Consider the following 20,772-nt stretch of genomic DNA (forward strand, 5'->3'; position numbering starts at 1 on the left):
GGGAGAAAAGTTAAAGAGGAAACTGGTCAACAATTGTCAGCCTTATCTTCGCTTCAATTATCTTTCCTGAATTCCAGTATTTCGATTGCTTCAATGATCAGTGTGGTCTGAGAGAGCTTATCAGCTGAGAGTAGCAGGAGAAAGAAGTGAAGATAATTATTTCCCACTTGGAGCTGAATAAAGTGGAGATAAACCACTAAATGCAACTCCCTAAACACACACACACACACACACATACACACAGAGCAATATACAAACTCAAAGCTTGATCATTTCAGTCGGGCTACTGATACTTCAAAATTGCATGGCAGGAAATTGTTATCAGTTGAATTCCAGTTGAATTTCTAAATGGAAATGCCTTTGACATTTGTGCTTTTATACCTGCAGTCATTACTTCACGTTTCTGAACATCTTCTACAAAGCCTATGCCAGGCGCTGCTGGCTGCATACACAGGTTGACTAACAACAAATCGAGGTGGGATACATTAAATAGCCAATGGGATGGGAGAGGAGGAGATGGGACTTTACCAGCATTTCAAAGAAAAGATGCAATGCCACAGAGGGGCAAGGAGTCCGTGCAAGGGGAGCGGCATGAACTTGGGGAGCAGGGGAAGAGGTGGGCCTGGCATGAATCTGGCACACTCAGAGAGCGATGAGTTTGTGTAGCAAAGTGGATTAAGGTATAGGAGTAATAAGGGCCCCTGTGAGGGGGTAAATGGACTCTAAATTTCGGTTGATGTAAGTTGGTCAATGCCATCTTGAAGGCATTGGGAAACCTCGGAGGGTTTCTGTTGTTGTTTAGGGGTGTGGTTTGGTTGGGGAGGGAAGGAAATGTGATATATACAAGACGCTGCTTTGGGATGAGTCATTTGACCGTGGTGTAGGATGGATCAGGATGGAGAGAGAGCCCGAGTGTTGGGATTGCTGCCGAGGCAGGGGGAGGAGCTGGGGGTCTGTGCTGAGGCTACCCCTGACCTACAGGCTGTGCGAGCCGCGTGTTTCCCATCTTGTCTCCGTTCATCTTCATCATGCCCTGGGAAGTCGGTATCCGGCTCCATCTCACAGGTCAGGAAACTACCAGCAGGCAAGGTCCCAGGCCACGCAACTGGTGAACGCACAAGTGGGACTGGAACCCACGTTCTGGTCTTGACTTGGAAGTCCATGCTCTTTCTACTATGACACACCAGCCTCTTGTTTTAAAGAAAATGGTGACTAATAGCGGGGACAGAGACCGTGGGAGGGACCCTGTTTGGAACTGAGTTAACTCTCCTTGCAGACTCAGCGCCCTTACATTGTACCTCGATCGCATGAGTAAGTCCGTACCCTGTTACCTCCCACCTGGGACTTAGGGAGTAAAACCCATTCCGTGCTGTAAGAACCTCCCTGAGCGCTGAGTCTGCTGATCGCGGAGAGAGGGAAAGTGAGTGGCCAAACATGTTTCAGGTTTGTGGGAAATTGCAGAGGACAAGACAGAAATCATAAAGACGCAATTGAATTACACTGAGCCGTGGCCCCTGGGACACCAGCTGTTTTCCAGGTCTACAGCGGTTCTCATTAGGAAATTAAAAGCTCGAAGCTCCCCGTCCGCGGCCTCGCGCCCTGGGCCACGTGGTGACAGGAAGCCCTGTGTTTGCACAGGTGGGGGAGCGAGGCGGCTTCTTGCAAAGTGGGTGGCTGGAAGCTCTGCCTGGAGCGCAGGTGCGGAATCCAAAGCAGACCCCGGCAGGCAGAGGCCCGAGTGTCCGGCGCTGTCAGCTCCCCTCTGGAGGCGGCGTGGAGGGAGCCCTCCTCCGGCGCTGGGTCAGCTCAGGGCCAGATTCAGGGAATGGTCGGGGGCTCTGTCTCCACCGAGGGATGCAGAAGGCTTTGGTCCCGTGCCAGGCCAGTTCCTCCTTCCGAGCAAGTCCCAAAAAATGACCCCCAGCATGATACCTCTGTACACAGCTAAAAGCAACCCAAACTCAACAACATTCCTTTTGAGAACACAGGGAGGAATGTCAACTATTTCAGAAAGGACAAGTGTTTAAAAGCAAAGGGAAAAAGCCTCACGAGACCCAGGAAAGGGACCTCCTCCAGTTGCGGGTCTGGGGAGGCAGAGGCCAGGCTGGGGGCCCCTTGGGTGGAGGCACCGCGTTGTCAGGGTTCTGGTTCCCGGGTTGCCAGGTGAGTCCATGGGAGTTGATATAATTATTAAAAAAAAAACAAACAAATCTCCATAGAAACCGTAGAGGGGCGTGCATGGACCAACGGGGAGAGTATGGCAAGAACCAAAGATTATTATTAATCCATTTCTGTTCATCCAGGTGCAAAAAGAGAGACTGGAGGGAGGTGTATGCCAGGACCCCCGGCCGGCCCTCTTAGCTTGCTGGAGGGCCTGCGTGCGGCCCACTGACCCGGCCTTCACCGTCTGCTGATCTCTTGGCTGTGGAGCCACTGATGCCCGCGTGTAAAGGGCACACACCTAGACAGAAATTGCTCATTGAAATGAGTAATGCTAGAAAAATTCACTTGAACATGGAGAACGGTAATAAATATTTAACTCGATCGGACATGTAGATGTCAATGATCATTTCGTCTATTAAAGGACATTTAATATCAAATAGAAAGTCAGAAAATTTAAATTTGGGAGCCTGACCTACAACGAAACAGCTTTGTAATCTCAAGAAATTAATTTTCTCCCCCGGAGGCAGAATCATCCAGGTATGCCTTTTATGGTTTCTTTTCCCTCCTTTCCTTCCCTTTTCCTCCACTTCCCTCCCGTCTATTGTCTTTTTCTCCTTTTCTTTCCTCTCCGCTCCTTTCCATTTTGTTTTGTTTTACTTTCTTTCTTTGCTAACCTGACACATCTTTTCCACTCCGAAAGAACATAAAATGTTTAGAGTTTAGGCTACATGACCTCAGAGACACCGCGGGCACTCACATTCCTGCCCTGCGTGGGTCGGGGCAGGGCCCTGGGACCTGTAGTCAGGACACCAGGCAGTGGCCGCCCTCTGCAGCTGAGCCCGTCCCACTCGGAGCCATCTGGGGGCTTCTTCGGATATCTCCCATGCCTTATCTTGTTTCTCTGTTTTCCCTTTTTTCTTTCTTTCTTTTTTTTTTCTTTTTCTTTTCTTCGAAGAGAGAAACAGGCATGCTTCTCTCTTCGATGTTTAAAAAAAATCTCAACTTTTCCATACCTTGTGTTTAAAACACAGAACTAGAACTATAGAAAACCAGGGGAAGAGAAAGAGAGAGAAAAAAAAAAAGGCAAAGAGACTAAGATAAATGTGACTTTATAGTAGTCTGAGAAAAGCCAATTGACTACAATTAAAATAAAACAATGTATCTTTCAATGTGTCCTGTGAACTTCTCTCCCAGCCAAATTCATAGGATTAAAATGTGCTCCTGGTGAGACGTCACCATTCATGATGTGGCTGGGAGGTAAAACTTAGCTCAACAAAAACGTACTGAGGAACATCTGTGTGCCTGTGTTAGGCCCCGGAAAAAAGAAATGAACAAATCAGACAATGTCCCTGCCCTCAACGACCTTACATGGGGAAAACAAGAACAACTTCCTATTAGGAACTATAGAACATCAAGCCAGGCTGAGACAGGTGGAACGGCTGAGAGGAGGTGGCCGCAGGGGCTGAGGGGCATTGACACCATGACAGAGTGGTCAGAAAGTTTTCTCTTCTGGGGAGACGTTGGGTTTTTTGTTCGTTTGTTTTTGTTTTATGTTTTTGGTTTTTTTTTTGAGACAGGGTCTTGCTCTGTCTCCCAGGCTGGAGAGCTGTGACCCAGTCATGGCTCACTGTAGCCTTGACCTCCTGGGCTCAAGCGATTCTCCCATTTCAGCCTCCCGTGTAGCTGGGATGACAGGACTGTGCTGCCACACTCCACTACTTAAATATATATATATATATATATTTTTTAGAGGTGGGGTCTCGTTATGTTGCCCAGGCTGGTCTTGAACTCCTGGGCTCAAGGGATCCTCCTGCCTCAGCTTCCCAAAGTTCTAGGATTACAGGCATGATCTGTGGCTCCCGGCTGCTGGGGAAACAGTTGACCTGAGCCCTGAGTGAACGGGAGAAGCAGCCAGGTGCACATCTCTCAAATGAGCTTCCCTGGCAGAGGGAACAGGCCGCCGCTGCCTGACCCCTGAAGCAGCTGAGATGTGCCTGGCCTGACTGAATATCAGCGGAGGCCTATGTGACTGGAGCCGCCATATGATTTGCAAGGCCCAGTGCAAAATGAAAATGCAGGGTCTCGTGTTCAAAAATTATTTAAACCTTCAAAAAGACAACAGCAGAACACTGAACGGATTGTGGGGCCCCTCCAAGCTGGGGCCCTGGGTGACCTTACGTGTCCCCTGGCCAGCCCTAGAGGCAGCAAGGCAGGTGATGAGGTCTGTCTGAGGACTTAAGGCTGATCCGATGGCTTGGTAAGCCATTGTGGGGACCTTCGATTTCCCTCCAAGTGCAACAGGAAAGCCATTGTCAGGTTCTGAGTGGAGAGGGGGTGACCCAATATACTTCTAGCAGGATCTCTGACTCCTGTGTGGAGGGGAACCTGGGGAGATTAGGGTCCCAGCAGGGACACCAGTGAGGAGTTCCGGCAGGGGCCTGGAGAATGACAACAACTACAAGAGAGAAAGAAGGACATGCCAGGTGCAGTGACTCACGCCTGTAATGCCAGCACTTTGGGAGGCCGAGGCAGGTGGATCACCTGAGGTCAAGAGGTCGAGATCAGCCTGGCCAACATGGCAAAACCCCATCTCTACTAAAAATTAGCCAAGTGTGGTATCTCGCACCTGTAATCCCAGCTACTCGGGAGGCTGAGGCAGAAGAATCACATGAACCTGGGAGGCAGGGGTTGCAGCGAGCTGAGAAGGCAAAGAGCCTTCAGTCCAGCCTGGGTGACAGAGGGAAACTCTATCTCAAAATAATTTAATAAAAGAGAAAGAAGGACACCGCTCTCTCACCATAATTGGATGCAATGCTGCCCTCACCACCCCCAGTATTTGGAGCTTTCTGTGTGTTCTTTGGCTCCAGCCATGAGTGAAACTGCTCTTGGGCTGGAGGAGATGTGGGTCTCATGCTAAAAGGCGTGGGGCAGAAAGAGAGGCCGGGGCTGCAGGCACCTTTTAGCTTCCAGAACGCATGCACCTCTGCTGCTGTGATGCCCAGTGAGGACAGGAAGCAGAAAGAACATAAATACATCCTGCAGGAAAATCCTCTCCTGCAGGGCCCTTGCTTGGAATTCCATTTCTCTTTCTTTAAAGGAAAAGGAAATTCCTGAGGGCTTAAAGAATGTCTGTCAGTGCCTCCCTCAGGTGTCACAAGAGAGGAGGTTTGGAATTCTAACGGAGCTGAGCCGAAAGGAAGGGCCAGGCTTGAGGCGTGACCTCGTAGGTGGCCTCTGTAGGGTGCGACTGCATGCCCCTGCTCCATGGAGGGACCCAGGAGACGCTGCCTTCTGAACAGTGCTGTGAGGGCAGACTTGGGTGGCGCTATGGGAGGGAGATCAAGGATGCTTCTCCCCGAAGAAGGAGGCAAAAGTGATTAAGACAAAAAAAGGAAGAAGAAAGAAAAATGAATAGATGAAAATGACCTGATATATCAATACAACAGAATAATGTTCAACAATAGAAGAAGTTACAGATGAACAATACATACAATATGGAGAATCTGAAATAATGTCTGCTAAGTGAGGAAGTCAGACAGGAGTACTGTTGTGTGACTCCACTCATGCAACACTTCAGAAGATGCAAGCCCAGTCTTAAAACAGGAAGCAGATGAGTCCATGGTTGCCAGGGATGAGGAGTGGAAGGGGGAGCGAGGAGAGGGAGGATGGAACTTTTGGTTGCTAGATATTTTCATTGCCTTCTTTGTGCTGATGGTTTAATGGGTATAATTCACACATCAAAATTTATCAAATTGTACAGCTTAAATATATGTACTTTATTGCACTAATTGTATTTTGATAAAACTATACTTTTTTAAAAGAGAAAAAAGGGCTGGGCGCAGTGGCTCACGCTTGTAATCCCAGCACTCTGGGAGGCCAAGGTGGGCGGATCACGAGGTTAGGAGATCGAGACCATCCTGGCTAACACAGTGAAACCCCGTCTCTACTAAAAATACAAAAAATTAGCCAGGCGTGGTGGCTGGCACCTGTAGTCCCAGCTACTTGGGAGGCTGAGGCAGGAGAATGGCGTGAACCCAGGAGGCAGAGCTTGCAGGGAGCCGAGATCACACCACTGCACTCCAGCCTGGACGACAGAGTGAGACTCCGTCTCCAAAAAAAAAAAAAAAAAAAAAGGAGTAGAGTAGTAGAGTAGGACTAGCGGACTAGCATCATTAGCCAGCCGTTTATGAACCACAGATACACTTTAATATGGATTCGTGCCTATTCACAGCAACATTCTGGTTACTTCTTACCGACATTTGTACAAGAAGGAAGAGGTCGAGTAACTTGCCTAAGGTCACTCATTTGGAAACAGAGGAATTTGGCTTCAAAGCCAAGCTCCTGGTTTTTCCATCTTGCCAAAACCATGATAGTGGGGTTGGTTTTGTGTTTTGTTTTATTTTGTTTTGTTTTTAATGGTCACATATTACTCTCCCCTCATTGACTTCTCCCCTTCATTCTGTATGGGCTTCCAATTGCTTCAGCCAATAAGTACGAGAAAAGTGACTATATCACTTCCGCTGCTAGGTCCGAGAAAGCGACACCGCGTCTGTCTCTTCTAGCCTCTTGGGACTCTTGTGCTTGAAATACTTGCTCTTAGAATGTTTCCTCTTGGAACCTGTCCGCCGTGCTATGAGAAGCCCAAGCCATGTGGAGAGGCCACATACTTGTAAGTGCTTTGGTCAACAGTCCCAGTAAGCCCAGCTTGGAGCAGCCCAGCTAGGCATGCAGGAGAAGACACCATCTTGAAAGTAGATCCTCCAGCCTCAGTTGTTCCAGTCTTCCCAGCTGAGGCCCAGACACCACGGAGCAGAGACAAGCCATCTCTATTGTGTCTTTTCCAAATTGTCAGTCCACAGAATATGTAAGCCTATTCTAAAGGCTATTGTTTTATGCCACCAACTTTGGAGTAGTTGGCTATGCCAGACAACTAGAGTCGTAATTTTGTCTTGGGCTGACTTGATGGTATAAATGGATCTAAGCAATAGATCCACGGTTTGGGACTATACTGACTACAAAAACAACAAACTAATCCTTCATCTGTTATCAACTCTAGTCCAGTTTTTTAGAAATGTCATGTGGTCTCTTAAATGCTGTCATTCAAATAAGACCTTCCTGGGCCAAACAGCCGATACATCTTCTTACGCAAGTTTAACTAAAGTCTTTCTGGCTTATGTGAGATCGTGAAAGCCTCCTTTTGACACAATAATCCCATGCTCTGTAGTCTGTGAAGTCATTTGGAATTACATGGCAAATGACATTTATAAAGCAACAACTAGCTGGTGAAAGCAACGTTAAATCAGAACATTCTAATAACTTCAATTTTTATCAAGAGTAATATGTTTTAGGCTGTATTTCTCAAACAAGAAGGCTTGGTCAAGTTTATATTTATTCAGATACCCAAACCATGTCCAGATTACATTTGAACATTTCTTTGAGGGCTCTATGTCCCATTTAACTGCTTTTGACAAGTGTGATACCCTCTAAACCTAAATAATGTGTTTCCCCTGAAAACCCCCTCAGCTAAAAACACATTGTACTGCAAGTAAAAGGGTTGCATCATCTAAATTCCGTTATCTGTAGCATTTTGTAAAAGGCCATGAACTAAGAACGCACCCTTGTTCTTGATTTCAGGGTGTCTGAAGCAAGGCTTGAGCATGAGGCCATGAGGGTGCTGCCCTGCAGCCAGGGGTCCGGCCGCTCGTCCAGGACTTGATCTCCAGGCTCTTAGCTCACCAAGGTGGGATGCAGCAGCTTGCAACTTCTTGGGGGAAAATAATTCTTGAGAAGTAATTTCAAGGGGTAAACTGGTGATTTTTTGGACAGAGCTTGGGAGAATATCTGGGGCAGAACAAAGACAGGAGAGGAAAGAGTAGGCTCAGAGCAGGGGAGGGTGGTGAAGTAACACCTAGAACTCTGAAAACCCTTGTCTCCAACTGTGGCTGTCTTCACAAATCCCGACGGCAAAGGCTGCATGACTGTCCTGGTAACCCGTCTGCCTTGAGGGCCTTTGGCCCTGCCCAAACCCATAGTCATGCTGCTGTGTTGGACCCATGAACTGCAAATCCCTTTAGTGAGCGTGTGCAGAGGACTACGGCAGAAACCCACACGAGAGACTTGGGTACTGCAGCGATCCGTTGTCTGGGAAGATTAAGTGGCTCTGCTGGCTTCCATGCTGCCATCTGACTGTGGTCACCTTGAAAGTTAAGTCTTCACTTGTTTTTATCAGTGTGGCTAGCCTTGCTTCTGTTCTTAGGTTAAAAATACACCAGGGAAAACCCACTCCACCACCACAAAGCGTAAGGCCTGGACGTGGCTAGAGGTTGGTTTTATGAGCTTGTCAGAAATGAATCATCAAGCTACTTGAAGCCAGAGACTCCAGGAAATCTAAACATGTGATAATGCTTGTTTTTGCTTAATTTAGTGAAGCAAGACTGGAGTCAAACCTGCTGCCATGCACAAGGCAGGCAGATTTTTATAAAAACAGAAGGTTTGTCCTCAAGATTCCCAAACGCCTGTGTCATCAGGCTCTGTCTAGATCTATTGAAGGCCCACCCTCCTGTGAGAAGCACAGATGCAATTCAAGCCAAGTTCAACCGGATTGAAAGCTCCTTGGGGGTGGTTACTGCACCTCATACAGCTTTTGTCCCTCAGAGTAAACATGTGTGTAAGATCAGGTTCCCCAGAAACAACTCTGTGAGGTGAGGACAGAGTGGGAGGTGTTTGCTAAGGAAGTGTGCCGGGGAAGACTGGACAGAGTGAGGGAAGCAGGATGGTGAGGCAGAGAAGAGTCACACCAGGGGGTTATCTCAGGCTGCGGCCCGTGGGGTGGCGCCAGCCAGATCCTGCAGGGACCTCAAGAGGATAAGGCACCCGTCAGAGCTTGTCCCCGCTGGCAGCAAAGGACCTGAGCTTTCCTATTCTCCAGGCGTGAAGCCCCTAAGAAATATGGCCAATATTTTCTCCCATGGGAATATAATTTGGGTAGGGCTCAAGATCTGGAAAATGATGTGTGAGCTGATTGTTTTGCCACCTGCTACACAGGTGTTCAAACACGGCAGAATGTGAGTGAGCTTCTCCACTCCCGGTAAGGATCAATGGGGTTCCGAATGCTGAGTTCCTCCCACATTGGTGCTCCTCAGGGAGTGAGCCTCATGGCCCTGGAGTTCTCCTTTAGACTAGCTCAACAAAGCAGGGCATGTCCTAACTATCAAGAAAACCATGCTCCTTACATATTTAGCTATTATGATTGCTTGCCACCACAGCAGTGCTAGCCTCTATGGTACAAAGAAATCAGGAAAAAAAAAAAATGAATTGGATCCAATCTATATTGAATGGCTGTTTTCATTAATTCAGTTACCTATGCCACAAATATGTACCATGTGCCTTCTGTGCTCCAGGCATCATGCTTGGGTTTTGGAGACACAGAGCAGCGAAATATATAGTTTACAAATGAGTGGACATTCTTGAAACAAAGGCTGGGAGGGATGGAGGGAGGCGTGAGCCTGGAGGCTTAAGCAGGAGTCCTGCTGGGAGCGTCTTGGTGAAAACTGCGCTAGTGACCAAGCATTTTCACTGCTCATCTATCGTGGGGACTCTATGCCTCTTAAAATTTTATCAATGTCCTCATTTTCTTCCACTGCATCCTAGGAGAACCAAAGACCACAAGATGAAAACATGTTCAGACACACCCTCTCTCACTCCAAATCACAATTTTCACGTCAAGCTCCCCTCCAGGGGATGCATTTCATAGAACTGGGTGATTGTGTTCTTTTATGTGTATCGTCCATTTTTCTTGGCCTTTTTCTAAATTCTTTTATCTTTCGGGAACATAAGACTCACATAAAATAATAAAGGGTTAGGTTATCTTTTAAAATCCGCAATAGGTTAGCAATATTTACCTCCTTCTAACTTCAGTTATTGTGTGCAAGCTTTTATTATTGGCATGACATTTTTAAGTTCCTCAATTGACCATATATTGGGGTTCATTTTTTGATGTGCAGTATCTTGTAATCCTAAGAGTACAATCCTTAAAAGGAGAGAGAAGGCCGGGCGCGGTGGCTCACACCTGTAACCCCAGCACTTTGGGAGGCCGAGGAGGGTGAATCACAAAGTCAAGAGATCGAGACCAGCCTGGCCAACACAGTGAAACCCCGTCTCTACTCAAAATACAAAACTTAGCCGGGCATGGTGACGCACGCCTGTAGTCCCAGCTACTCCGGAGGCTGAGGCAGGAGAATCGCTTGAATCCGGGAGGCGGAGCTTGCAGTGAGCTGAGATCAGTCAGTGGACTCCAGCCTGGTGACAGAGCGAGACTCTGTCTCAAAAATAAATAAATTAATTAATAAATAATAAAAATAAAAAATAAAAGGAGAGAGAAACGCCCTAAGAATGGTGCCCCAGTTCCTACTCTCTACTTGGGTTCAGCATTGTAGAAATGTCGGTTTTTTCAGCCTGCCTATCTCTCTAGGATTCAAATTGCCTGATTGAGGTAATGTCGATTCCTTTTTTTTTTTTTTTTGATGGATTTAAATTTTCTGGCTTAGACTAACATCCACCAGATATCCAGGCCGGTGGCACAGCCCAGCCACGTTTCGTCACCACCCCAAGTTCAGGATGTGCTCCCATGGCCCGCGGGCTTTGAGCTGGGACTCCTGATTCCCTGGGGAGGCACAGGCACATCCGTGTGCTCGGGGTGTTTGCAGAGAGCTGTCCCCTAAAGGGCCCCATACAGAGGACTGGGCTCGGCCCCCTGGATGGTGCTGGGGCAGGGGAAGGTCACAGATGGGTCTCAAGCAGAAGTATGATGGTAAGAAAGAATAACAGTCCAGGTTTATCACACTCAGACATGGAATGCAGTACTATTTCCACAGTCTAAGAGAAATAACTGTTTCATGAAACTCTATAAATAATTTACACTCTTTAAAAAAAATTCGAAGTGGAAATCTTTTATGCCACCACTTAAGAATTTGTAACTTCAAATTGAAGTCGTGAGGTTTGCGTCTCTATTCCACAATTTACTGACTCTATGACTCTGATCATGTTATGCAAAGTGTAAATAACACGCAGAGTGAGAATAATCATAACGATGTTATGGGCTGAACTGTGTTCCCCCAAAAGACACGCTGAGTCCTAAGCCTTAGGTCTGTGAATGGGACCTTCTTTAGAGACCCTACTACACACCTAATGGAGTTAAGGCACGAGGGTGGGCCCTAGTCTAACATGACTGTCCTTGTGAGAAGAGAAGGGACGCGGAGACAAGTGCGGAGAAGGCTACGTGAAGACGGAGGCGGAGATTGTAGTGATGCACCTGCAGCAAGGAGCTGCCAACCACAGCTCGGAGAGGGGCCTGAAACAGACTCTCCCAGACCCTTCAGAGGAAGCGTGGCTCTGCTGACCCCTTGATTTTGGATATGTAGCATCTAGAACTGTGAGAGAAGAAATCTGTGTTGTTTTAAGCCACCCAGTTTGTGGTATTTTGTTATGGCAGCCCTATGAAACTAAAACAATACCTGGCGTGCCTTTTGCAAAGGAAATTGTGCCTGGGTGCCCTTTGGAAGCTATTATAGAAGGCTATTATTATTAGGACACTTTCTCTTGTGTGGAAACAGAAACAGAAAACTTAACTCATACTCACTTCAGTTTTTTAAACAAGGAAATTTACTGACTCAAGAGGTAAGTGAGTTGAGGCCTGGAGGGACTCAGGAGTGCAGATGAGTCTCTCAGTTCTGCTTCCCAGAATATTTCTTCTTGTTCTAAGGACTCGTGTGGTAACTTCTTGCCGCTCCAGACGCACATCCTCCGAAATTCAGATTCAGGGGAAAATAGAGAGTGTGTGTCCCCTGTAGCTCCCAAAGAAGTTCAGGATTGTACCAACACAAGTCACAAGCCCATTTCTTAACCAATAACATGGCCAGGGGATGTGACGCTCCACGTGGCCAAGCTGAGTCACGTGCAGCAGCAGAGATAGGGCCTGAGCCCCTCTCAAACCATATGTGCTGAGCATGGGAGAGCAGAGATTCCTCAAAAGAAGCTCATGACCTACTAAAAGAAAGGGAAATCAATATTCCATATCTTCCTCCAATTTCTTTGCTCTCCTTCAAAGCAAGATGTCTGCAAAGAGTTTTTTCTATTGTCACAACCTCTCCGCCTCTTGTCATCCCCAAGTGGGTTTCTGCTCCATCACCTCCAGAATGCAAAGCCAGGTCTCCAGTCTGTCCTCTCTGCTCTTGGCCTCTCGTCAGGTCGTCCCGGTGGCCCCTCCCTTCTTCCTGTGCACCTGCCCCTCACCCTGTCCTGTCTGACCCTGCTGCCTCTTGCCCTCTCGACACCATGCTGGCTTCTCAACATCGCAGGGCTGCCGGCCTCCCTTGGCCGTGCTCTCCCTAGCTGCCTGAGCGCTCAAACACAGCTGCATGCCACTGGCCCCAGATGAAACCCCCAACCCTGACCTCTATCCTGGGCTCCAGATTTACAGGCCCTCCTGCCTATGTCACCTTCAGAACATATCCGGCCTCCACGCGCGTTCCCACATTGCTCCATCGGACCCATCTGCCTTGGTCCCAGCCAGCAGGATGGTATCCCCTGGACTCCCGCATCAATCTCCCTTCCAGTCTCCTGGCTCCCTCCCTGGCCAGAATGATTTGATTTGAAAACACAGTTCAGATTCTGTTACTCCCCTGCTTCCTGCCCTCCACCAACTTTCCACGGCACTTAAAATGGAAGGAAAATGACAGCCCAAGTCTTTACTGCAGCTTCCAGAGTTGCATATGCTCTGGCCCCTGCCTCCTGGAGATCTCATCTCCTGCCTTCTTTGATCCATCTGGGGCAGAGCGATGGGAGTGGCCAGCCCTAGGTGCAGGCTATAAGTGTGTGCACTGACCACAGAATATTAACAGATTGGTAAAACCATCGCAGTTGGTATGATTTTTATTATCACCATGAGTTAGCAATTCTAAACAACCTCAGGGATAAAATACTCCTTCCCTGAAAAATAAAGCATGTGTTGGTCTGAGTTATAAGCTATTGCTGAGTGCATGTGGAATTTTAACAATGTATAGGTAAGCTTAAAATTAGCACATTTGTATCACGTATCCTTTAATAGACATTGTATTTTACACGGAAGTTAATTTAGAGACCCCCAGGCACAGCAGTCAGGGAAGGTGCCGCTACACACACTGGTTTGGAGAGTGAGTGTGTAACAGTTTGTGGCCATTCAGGCTGTCTTTGGGGACAGTGTGCCTCTGATCCAATGATCCCATAATGCTTTCAAAGATGAAAAACAGAGGTTGACTGACTTCAATTCAGTTTTCGATGTGGCTCTTAGAAGTTTTTAGTTTCAAAAAAAAGAGAGCGTTCTTTTTAAATTGCTAGCTATTTTATAACTTATAAAAAATAAAAAATAATGATGGCTCTGGATTGCTACATGATTATTATAGAAAAGGATTTTGTCACACAGAGGAAAGCAAGCGTTAACAAATACCTCCCGGCGTTGCTGTATTTCCTCGGACACATCAAGCTTGATCTTGACTCTGAGCCTTCACTCTAGCTCGGTGGTTCGCAACCAGGGCAGTTTGGCCCCCAGGACATTGGCCAAGGCTGGGGACATTTTGACCATCACAACGAGGGATGGGGTATAGGAGTTGCTACTGGTATCCGGTGGTCAGAGCCCCGGGATGCTGCTGAGTGTCCTGCAGTGCACAGGACAGTGGCCCGAAGGAAAGAATTATCTGGTCCAAAATGCTGATAATGCCAAAGTGAGAAGGTTTAGAAACGCTGCTGTCCTCTCTGCCTAGAACATGCCTGCATGAGAGCTTCTCACGGCTCATTCCTTGACACTGAAGTCTCAGAATCAAAGGAACCTCCCTGTAGAGGTTTCCCCTGACCAGCCCCCCAGAGCGGAACTGAGTCGGTGTTGAAGGGTGGAACGGGTTTGAATGTGAAGGGATAGAAGTCAGTACTGAAGGGTGGAACGGGTTTGAATGTGAAGGAATAGAAGTCAGTACTGAAGGGTGGAACGGGTTTGAATGTGAAGGAATAGAAGTCGGTACTGAAGGGTGGAATGGGTTTGAATGTGAAGGGATGGAAGTCGGTAGTGAAGGGTGGAACGGTTTGAATGTGAAGGGATAGAAGTCGGTAGTGAAGGGTGGAACGGTTTGAATGTGAAGGGATAGAAGTCGGTAGTGAAAGGTGGAACGGGTTTGAATGTGAAGGGATAGAAGTCGGTAGTGAAAGGTGGAACGGGTTTGAATGTGAAGGAATAGAAGTCAGTACTGAAGGGTGGAACGGGTTTGAATGTGAAGGAATAGAAGTCGGTACTGAAGGGTGGAATGGGTTTGAATGTGAAGGAATAGAAGTCGGTACTGAAGGGTGGAACGGGTTTGAATGTGAAGGGATGGAAGTCGGTAGTGAAAGGTGGAACGGGTTTGAATGTGAAGGGATGGAAGTCGGTGCTGAAGGGTGGAATGGGTTTGAATGTGAAGGGATGAAAGCAAGAGCAATGCAGCCAGAGGGCATTTCATGAGCAGAGGTGTGAAAGCTGACACAGTGTGGCACAAAAGAAAGCAGCAAGCATTTTGCTTTGACTGGACGGGGGATATGGAAGGGGAGTAATGGAGAACAAGGTTTCAATGGCAGTGAGGGCTGGGTGCTCCAATACACCAGAACTGTTGGCTGAGGTGTTGGGCCTCCCTGACCTGTGGATGTGAAGCCACTAAGAGCTTTAAAGAATGCAGGCGAGATGACTGGAGCTTCAGGAAAAGGAACCTTGAAACACTGCTGAAGAAGAATCAGGTTTTTGGCTAAATCAGTGCAGTGACTCACACCTGGAATCCCAGCACTTTGAGAGGTTGAGGCGGGAGGATGCTTGAGGTCAGGAGTTTGAGATTAGCCTGGGCAACATAGCAAGACCCTATCTCTGAAAACACATTAGCTGGGCATGGTGGACATGCCGTTAGCCCCAGCAACTTGGGAGGCTGAGGCAGCAGGATGCTTGAGCCCAGTAGACTGAGGCTGCAGTGAGTTGGGATTGCACCACTGCACTCCAGCCTGGGTGACAGAGTTAGATCCTGTCTTTAAAAAATAATAAAGAAGAAGAGGGCTGGGTGTGGTGGCTCAGGCCTGTAATTCCAGCATTTTGGGAGGCCGAGGTGGGCAGATCACGAGGTCAAGAGATCGAGACCCTCCTGGCCAACATGGTGAAAGCATCTCTACTAAAAATACATCTCTACTAAAAATACAAAAATTAGCTGGGCATGGTGCCCTGCACCTGTAGTCCCAGGAACTCGGGAGGCTGAGGCGAGAGAATCGCTGGAACCCGAGAGGTGGAGGTTGCAGTGAGCCGAGATGGCGCCACTGCACTCCAGCCTGGTGACAGAGTGAGACTCCATCTCAAAAAAAAAAAAAAAAAAAAAAAAAAAAAATCTAATTGCTGATAGAAAGAACCGGTCTGGTTGGTGGACTGAAGAGATATCTCTGTAATCCACCCTAGTAGATCCATGCTTTGAAAACAAGAAGCAAAATCTTCCTACACCAGCTCTAACCACCCACCTAAGGGTAAAAGATGCTGATGATGCCAGTCACCCACACAGAGGGCTCCATCCCCCAGGGCCGCTGGGTCACCATGGCCCACTCTCCCACTCAGACTCACCAGCTGTGTCTCCTGCTGCCAATGCCCTGAGCAGCAGTTATGCCACCAAAGCCATCACAGACACAGTCATTGCTGCTGACACACGTGGAAACTTCTGCATTGGGACAGTCTCCCACCCAAGTTGCTATGGCCAAAACCCAGGGCCCCTTACACCCCTGCTACTAAAGCTGATGCTACTATCTTCAGCGGCTGCAGACCTGCCAAGCAGGCATCCCTGCCATGATGCCAGGGCCATCTTTTGAAATGACCACGCTACTGGGGCCAAAGCTGTTGATGCCCTGTGGCCTCAATGGCCCATGAAGGCTTTAATTTTTTGTTATACTCTCTGTCATTGTAGCACGTGATCATTACAACTCAGGCATGGGCCCATGAGGTCTGAGCTGGAGGAAAAAGTCAGTGAGACGGACACTGGGCTTGGGCTTGTCACTGTGGCAGACCCCAGCTCCCAGCCTCACTCCGCCCCACCTCAGCTGGGGCTACTCGCTGGATGGAGAGCACCAGTCAGCCCTGCTGTCTCCTCATCTCCCAGCCCCAACAACTGGCTGTCTGGCACATTTTGAACAATGAGAGGCAGGAGACCAGGAGGTGGGAAGGAACCAGCAGATAAATTCTTACCCGTCTCCATCCCCTGTTCCTTCTTCTTCATAGACAGACTCTTCCAAAGGCTCTGTGGCTCCTGTCCAGAAGGCATCTATGTGTGTGTCTCCTTGTGAAGGTGTAATCACCTCGGCAACCTCCGCCTTCCATTGGAATCCACTTTCCTTGTCTCAATTCCTTTTCTCCCCTCCCTTTACTCCTGCTGCCTGTGATTACACACTCTGAGAAAGCTCTAGTTTTAGGCCACTCTGGCTAAACTGCTCCCTCTCTGACCCTGGCCTAATGTCCATTCTGTCCTTCCTGAGGCTGTGTTTTCTTAGAAGCTCCTTGAGTCTTCGTAAACTAGGTTCCTTCTGCACTCTCTCAAGCTGCCAGGTTTGGCTGAGTTCTGTGAACCCAGCTCGGGCTGTGGGTGGGAACCCTGTAAATCAAAGTCCAATCAGGAAAACAGAGGCCAGGCCAGGGAGTCCCTCTGGAGTTTTATCGATAACAAGGATTCAGTAGAGAGAATAAAATGGCCAGTGAGGAAGGGGACTGGTAGAGCTGAAGGGGAAAAGAAGACAGAAGATAGTGAGGAAAACAAAGACACTGGCAACGCTAGGAAGCCGCTGTCACCCTAAAGGTGGGAAGGACGCGGGACAGAGGTCGCGTTACCAGACTTAGCGGAGGGGAACCGCAGCCAGCGGCAGAGCCCAGGAGCTGGGCTGCAGAGAGGATGGGGGAGGAATATTCTGGCTGCTCCCTTCTTCCTACCCTCCAGCCTCTAATCAGTTCCCCTCTTTCACCAAACCTAAGGGAAACTATTTGGTAAAAGAGCTTTTGGGAAATGAAGTTAATGAAGATCAGCGTCCAGTGAAACAGGAAAGGTGGGAGAGAGCGGGGAATGAACGGAAAGTAAGGAGGCCAACGCATAGCCCAGGATCCAACGTCCCCAAAGCTGAGCGTCCTCCAAACAACTGGACCCTCAGAGACACTGGGCTGGGCTGAAGGTGCTTGTTCGTCGTGAAGTTTCAATGATGATTGCCTAATGTTTTAGGTGCTCAAGGGTTTTCTTTCAAACTGAGTTTTATGATTGGGGTTGGAGGTGGGTATCCCTATTTTCCTAGATCCATGTATATCCAGCCTATGCTTGGAGTTGACACACGGCATTAGAATGTAGAAGGCAGAAAGAAAAGGTTGACATGAACATATTCCTGAAAACAGTAATAATTTTCCAGGGGAGGGATAGCGTTAGGAGAAATACCTAACGTAGATGACGGGTTGAGGGGTGCAGCAAACCACCATGGAACATGTATACTTAGGTAACAAACCTGCATGTTCTGCATATGTATCTCAGAACTTAAAGTATAATAAAAAATGATAATAATAATAATTTTCCATTTGCCAAAGCATGTAGTAATTTTTGTGACTAAGAAGCAAAGAATGTTGATTATATTTATTTATGATTAAATATTAAATTGATCAACATTAAAAGAAACTAATCCAGGTAAAGGATGCATTCATTGTTATTATATAATATATAATATTAAGAGGAGTTAATCCATTTTAAATGAATTTAAAAATCAAATATAAGCTGGACTTTCAATTGAGATTTTACTTTTCAAATCTTAGGTTTGATCTTATTAATTTTGATGAAAGATCAGATATGACTCTTACATAAAAATTGTTGTCTCTGTTTTGCCAATTAATGTTTTATGAGGTTTTCCACACAACAACCTCAAATATTTTGACTAGTTACAAGTTAAAATTTGTAATTTCAAATAAAATTATCTAGATTTTGAAATGGATAGGTTTCACTAAATAATTGCTAAATATGCAATCAACTCCATGCTAGGTAGATGCAGAGATATGTGCTTTATATGCTTTTATGGGTCTGTGGCTGTGCCTTGGCTAAAGCAAGGGAATGCTTCCTGGCAGCCAACATAAAGAGGAAAACAGGATACATGGCCTTCCTCGTTTGATATGAGGAAGAGTTCTAATTCACTGGAAGAGAGACGCTTTCCTGGAACTGCACCTCAATGTACATTCTGTCAAAAAGATCCAGATACAAAGGGTATTCAAGCAACATTGCAGATAATCTCTTTAATAACAACAGAAAAAAAAACAGAAACATATTTACATGGGTTATTCTTAGAAAGTGTATACTCTCTCACTCTGCCTGAGCAATGCCAAATACGGCCGAGGAATGACACACGAATCTCTGCAAGATTATGTTGTCTTGTAAAGAGTTTTTAAAGTTCTAACTTAGTATAGAGGTAGGGGTTTGAAAACCTTAAGAACAAACTTAGCGTGTCTCATAGAATATGTTTCTGTAAACAGAAATGATCTTGAGCAGGTTTAGGCAAGGGCCGCTGAGCTGCCAGTTCTTGTTCCACTCAACGCCAAGTTGCCAGAGAGTGAGGAGTGTGTGTGCCTGGGTGGAAAGATTCCTATGCCTTAGGTGTTGTGTGCGGATTGTCAGGTTGATATTTTGTCAGAAAATTTAAACAACTTGATTTACTTTTCTTTTTTCCTGGATGGAGGGCCATCCAGCTTCCTCACAGAAACGGGCTTGCAAACCATTCAGTCATTCACCCATTCAAACGTTTGGTATTACTGACCAAAACCGATATGACAGGCACTGAGAAAATAGTACACCAGAAGAGATTCTTCCATCCTTTACATTCAAGGAAAGGGAAGTTTTTAAAAATAAACAAAATAACTTTTAGCTAACCCATGCCTCTTGAAAATCTTATATTCACCATTTAGAGCATGTATCATGACGGTCAACAGGCCGCTCCTTTCTCCAGTAAAAACTCACTTTGTGACTTTCAGTATGCTAATTCAGGAAGCCCAGGTGTTGGTTAAGGAACGCCTGAGTGCGGCCTTTCTGACAGAATGCTAGCTGACATCTTGGATGGTGGATTCTTGGTCAGGGTAACTGATAGAGCCTGCCTCGGTGGAAGTATTTTGTGACCAGTTGCTGACGTCATAATTGTCCACATTTGAAGGGAGGAGGAGAGTGAGAACACATCAAAGGCAGAATCCACATCCTTTACATTTTGGGTAAAACCCACCAGAGTTGCCCAGCCAAATCGATTTTGACTCCTCAGGCCTTAGAATTTCTAGGAAAATAAAACTGCTGGCTATCCTCCAATAAAGAAAAATGTTTACAGTTTTCTTATCACTCTGGAGACATCCACTTTTCTTACCTCACTCCTCCAGTAAACCGAAAGGATAAAAGTTTGAAATGATAACAGATTTCAAAGGAAAAATTTTAATCTTACCTCCTGCCCATCTAGCAACTGCAGGGTACCAAGCTGATTTTTATAAAATCCTGTGTAACGTATCTTTAAATAACAATTTGAAATGTAGTAACTATTTCATTTCTGCATCTTCTTGGAGTTAAGACACCTGAAACATGTCGGGGGCGAACACTCTGGGCAAACAATCTTTTAAATTGTTGAGGTGGGCAATGGTTCTGCTAAGGTTCTACCAATAAGTAATCAACGTGGAAAAACTAGGCGTTCTTAGGACTCAGAAGAGGAGGACTCGGAGAAGAAAATACTTGCCCAAATTCACGTATAATCAGAAAGTAATGTTGGTCATTGGCAGAGAAGTGCAAAGAGACTTTCACTGTCATCTCTCATCAAGAGATCAGATTTGGGGATTATTTATAATGACCCCATATAATGGGCTGAAAAATAATTCCTACTTGAAATACCCTTAACATTGAAGTTCTTAAGTCTCACTAATCCTGTGTAGAATAAATATAAAGTTAATGAAACTGAAATAAAATGAGGCATCACCAAGTTTATAAAACTTATTTGGTGGGGCAGAGAATTCATGAGCCTCGGTTCAGTTATTTCAAGGGAGTAGCTTCCTTGCTAGGCAGATTAATGGACGGCTTAATAGACAGTTAAAGCAAGCTGTGACTACCCCAGGCCTGGCAACCCTGTCTCTTGATTTAATAGACACGATTGGAACAAATAGTCTGGCAAAGTAAAAAAGTCGGCCTCTTAATGAAAACTCCCCAAACAAACAGAAATGTATTTACTTTTGAAAATAAACTGGTCTTAAAAAATAGAAATAAATGAAATCTCAGAGGGAGACAGCCACATAGCCCGCCAATGAATAAAGGTTTGGGGACACAGTGGTGCAGGAGAAGGATCCAGTGTGACATTCTAAGTGTTTCATTGCTGGAGTCTGGTAGCTCTTTCCTCTACCCGCCCTCAGTACAAGGTAAATGATTACTAGTGATGACTTAGAAAATGGCACGAAGTGAAGATCCTTATGCCTCCAGAGCTGTCTCCCTCCTGCTATGGTCCTGGATCTTAAATAACGATCCAGCATAATGAAAGAACAGGAATGGCTGCTTCAGAACG

This window comes from Chlorocebus sabaeus, chromosome 12 (genome assembly GCF_047675955.1).
Source record: "Chlorocebus sabaeus isolate Y175 chromosome 12, mChlSab1.0.hap1, whole genome shotgun sequence".
Classification (NCBI taxonomy): Eukaryota; Metazoa; Chordata; class Mammalia; order Primates; family Cercopithecidae; genus Chlorocebus; species Chlorocebus sabaeus.